Source organism: Teleopsis dalmanni, chromosome 1 (assembly GCF_002237135.1).
Source record: "Teleopsis dalmanni isolate 2A chromosome 1, ASM223713v2, whole genome shotgun sequence".
Classification (NCBI taxonomy): Eukaryota; Metazoa; Arthropoda; class Insecta; order Diptera; family Diopsidae; genus Teleopsis; species Teleopsis dalmanni.
In genome coordinates, this window is record NC_051846.1 from 218,847,383 (window position 1) to 218,852,420 (window position 5,038).

Sequence of the window (5,038 nt, forward strand, 5' to 3'; positions counted from 1 at the left end):
TATTTGCTGGGGTATACTCAGCCTGTCCAGATTCGTTACAATAAATTTTTAATTGTAACCAAAATATTCAAATACGTGATTTTATTTACAAGATTTAGGCTTTATTATAAATAAAAATTTTATAATTAAAAAAAAATGCAATAATGAAATAGTTAAAGGAAAAAAATGATATTGTTAGAATGATTACTAATTGTTCGGGAGTACAATAATTGTTTTGAATGTCCTGGTGGAGATCTGGTACTGATGATGTCTTCGTGTGACAGCCGATCGTAGTGTAATGATTAAAATTCAAAACTATTCCTTCGTATGAATATATCCTGATGTGGATATATTCCTTTGTATATTATTATAAATTCAAGATATTCCTTCGTATGAATATATCCTGATGTAGATATATTCCTTGGTGTATTATTATAAATTATTCTCTTACAGTAGGCGTACTACAGCCGATCGTAGTGTAATAATTTAAATTCAAAAGTATTCCTTCGTATGAATATATCCTGATGTGGATATATTCCTTTGTATATTATTATAAATTCAAGATATTTCTTCGTATGAATATATCCTGATGTAGATATATTCCTTGGTGTATTATTATAAATTATTCACTTACAGTAGGCGTACTACAGCCGATCGTAGTGTAATAATTTAAATTCAAAAGTATTCCTTCGTATGAATATATCCTGATGTGGATATATTCCTTTGTATATTAATTAAAAATTATTTCATTTGCAGTAGGCGTACTACAGCCGATCGCAATGTAATAATTTTAAATACAATATATTCCTTCATGTGAATAATTTCTTTATATCGAAATTTTCTATGTCAACTAGTGCTAATTTCAACTTGTAATCCCCAGGTGTATGTGCCTTAGTAAATATTTTACAAGTCAACTCTATAAGAAAAATGCGCATCTTATATACGCACTCGACCGAGCTTTTTCGTAGCGTATCATTTTATTTACAGCTGATCTCACGTAATTCTTGTTTAATTTTTGCCGTTCTGATTTTCTATTTCATGTTTGTGCGGTACTCAGCTTGTGCATTTAACTTTTCTTTGAGTTTCTCTTACGGCGAATAATTTTGGCAGTTGGTGCTTTGTTTTGATTCTTACAAAACGTGTTTTCAAGCTACATTCGATCGGTGGTGGTTTTTATTTATTTTGTTTGTTACAATAAAATAAAATATTAAAACTGCAAATATTCAACAATTTACAACATAAAAATAAGAAATATAATTAACAAATAAATAAGGTGAGTTTATTTTTCATTTATTTAATTATATTTTTATATTTCATTTCGATATCATTTCAGCTTAGTTTGAGGTGTTATTAAGGCTTGTAAGCGGTTTGGGTTTTGGTAAATTGTTTTGACTAAATATTTTAAATATTAATTAATCTATTTAATTCCAGATATTTGCAACATTTATTACCAGTGAGTCCACTTTTCCCAAGTTTAAATATAAATATATAAAGTGTATTGTTTTATAAAAAACTGTGTTGTATTGTTGTGTTTTAGTTCGTGTTGTTATTGTTTTTAGTGCACGTTTATGTAGCGTTTATGTAGGTGAAAATTTAGTGTAAATTTCCATCCTTACAAGTTAATTTTGCGTATTTGGAATCAAAGTTAGAAAACTTATATGGACAAAGCCTATGATACAGCCTATGATAAACAAAACTCAATTGCAACAGTAAAACGTGGTGGTGAAGGCGTAATGATTTAGGGGTGTATAGCAAGTAATGGTGCTGTCAGACTTAAATTTGTACAAGATACAATGGAGAAATATGGGTATCTAAATATTCTAAAAACAAATTTAAAAGAAAATGCCAGAATGTTAGGACTCGAGGCAATCTTTTTGTTTCAGCAGGACAACGACTCTAAGCATACCTACAGCAGTAATCGTGCGGATTTAGATGCTGTAATATGCTGTCATGCAACTTCAAACACTACCAGAATCACCAGACCTTAGTAGTATAGAACATCTGTGGTTTTATTTGGAAAATAAGTTTCGCCAGCATATGTTTTCCAGCAAGGATATGGTAAGAAACGTTATTAAATGCAGAGGTTATCCCACAGGCTATTAAATTTAAGATTTCTCTGAATTTTAATTGTTTTAATATAAATATTAAGAAATATCCGTTGACTTTTTCTGCTTAAAAAATTGTTGGTTTTGCATATAATTGTGTTTAATTTTTTTTTAAAGAACGACTGTTAATTTTTTATATTGGAATTTTATTGTTCTTTCTTTGGTTAAAATAAATCAGAAAATAAAAATGAATTTGAGTAAATTAAATAAGTTATGCGTAATTTATGAAACATTTTGTGAATATCCGTTTACTTTTTTTGCTATGTGTATAGATGTTATGCATATATCAATGTTTGCATAATATCAACAATATGCCCAGAGTTTTTTCGTGTTCCGAGTGATTACCACAAGTACCTCCATAATAGAAGCTCGTCTGCATTGCGGTTGTCGAAAAATCCGTATAATCGAGAACCCAGTGTAGACGAATGTTAAATTCCGTCGAAATTTCGTTTTGAAATGTGTATCACTCAAAAAGCATCCTGTAATGTAAATTGGACTAATCTCAAGGACTTTAAAGCAGCTTGACTGTCTAATAGTATGTACTATTATATATTATCCACTATCTACTTTTATCTACTATTATCTATTTGTACAAATTTTCCCCTTACGTAAATATAATAAAATAAAATACTTTTACTCATCTTTCATTGATAAATCGAGCGAATAAATTTTTTAATAATAGCAGCGACATCCACATACACAGCCAGTGCAAGACAAGGTCAATGAGATTCACCCAAATTTCGGAGAGCATACCGAGCTTACAACCGTGCCAACAACAACCACAGAACTTTACATACAATCTGGATACGAAACACTCTTTAAACTAGGTTTGAAAGCATTTGTATATATAGACGATATTATAGTCTATGGATATAGATCAGAACATCATAATAAAAACCTTATACAAATATTCGAGAAATTAAGACTATATGATTTAAAACTTAATACGAGGGAAAAAATATTGCTATTTTAAATCTGAAGGAATTTAATTCGGACATTTAATTACACAAAATAGATCAGTTAGTCGGTTTGAGTCTGTCCCTAAATTTATTCCATGAATTCGCTTTCTCAATTGCATTTCAGTATTAATTTAGATGGAGGACTTCAAGCTAACCTTGTGCCATCACGTTATCGTTTTTATGATATCATTATTACCTATTAGGTAATGATCCAGTAATAAAGACTTGGAGTCAACATCAATAAATTTATTACAGGTTCATCTACATAATTCATTTATTACATGTTTTGCTTATTATTGTCTAACATAATCTTATAACTGAGAATAAATGTATATTTTTATTAAAATTATAATAACCATACATAAAAAAATAACTCTTGCAATTAGATTTCATTATAATCTTGTCATTGTACACTACTTTAATAAAGAAAGAAGACTACAAATATCTAGTTTTTCTTATCCCTATGGGGTAGGGGTTAGATTATTCTCGCGGTTAGACATGCCAGTCGTAAGAGGCAACTTAAATCCAGCCAAGCATCTGACTTAGTGTGGCTTAAAAGGTCACAAAAACCTTGAGAAGCTCCTAAGCTTAACCGAGTAGACGCTGACTTTAAGCAAGCGGGACATCTAAGTACGTAGAGAGTTGTTACGCAGCTGTGCACCATCGAGAATACAGGCATTTGCACGCTCCTAAGAGAAGGCAGTTGCATCAACAATGGAGTCCTTTCGTATGTAATGAACACACCATGGTAGGTACGAAAGAGGAAAGATGCTTGACAAACTTAGTCTACATAAAAACAGGTACTGAAAAATAATTATAAATACCGGGTTTCTACACCCATTAGAATTGACGCAGCTGATTGTCTCCCTACTTTGCAAAGACATTCATTGGGATCGTTATAAATGACTGTACAATCGAAAACTGATAGCAGCGAGAAATTTGGACCCAAATAAACAAGAATACTCGAGACAAATCGACATATCGACAAACTGAAAACCAAAACTGAAAAAAAGCGACACTCACCTGGACGACTACAAAAAGTCCGCTGATTATCTAAAAGAGGTGTTCCAACCAAATCCTGCAACAGGAGATTATGACTTTCCCACTCAGCATCTACATGCACCATCTATTGATATGCATATCACGGCCAATAATCTTGTTCAAATAATCACAAACAAGTTAGATTGCAAAAAGGCATCGGGATATGATAACATCTTACCTATTACGATAAAAAACCTACCCCTTTTGGGCATAAATTTTATCACAAGACTTTTTAATGCCATTATTAAATTTGGCTTTTATCCAACAGAGTGAAAAACATCCATGATTATTATGATTCATAAATCAGGTAAATATCCCATGCTTGCCGCTTCATACAGGCCAATAAGCTTACTGCCATGCCTTTCTAAACTCTTTGAAAGAGCACTGTTTTTAAAGCTAAAACCGTTCCTTGACGTTCAAAACTTAATATCCTCCCACCAGTTTGGTTTTAGTGAAAAACATGGAACTATTGAGCAAGTGTATCGTATAACGAACGAAATAAGACACGCATTTGAGCTCAGAAAATATTGTTCCGCGGTATTTCTCGATGTAAAACAAGCCTTTGAGAAAGTATGGCATAATGGGCTCCTATATAAGATACGCTGTTCATTACCTTCAAATGTCCACTCAGTTTTAGAATCGGATCTACATAACAGAAGCTTTTAAGTTAAATGTAAATCATTACTTCTAAAATTTTCCAATAGATGCTAGTACTTCACACATCTGATATCCCAATAAGTAGCTCAGTCGTCACCACAACGTTTGATTATGATACGGCAATTTTATGTCGAAACAAAAACGTTGTGTTAGCTGCAAACCAACTTCAATCTCATTTATTTCGGGTGGAGAAATGGTTGTCAAAATAGCGAATTAAAATTAATGAACTAATATGTAGACACGTCATTTTTACCTTAAATTGGAGTACATCTTCAACAATTTTACTAAATAACATTC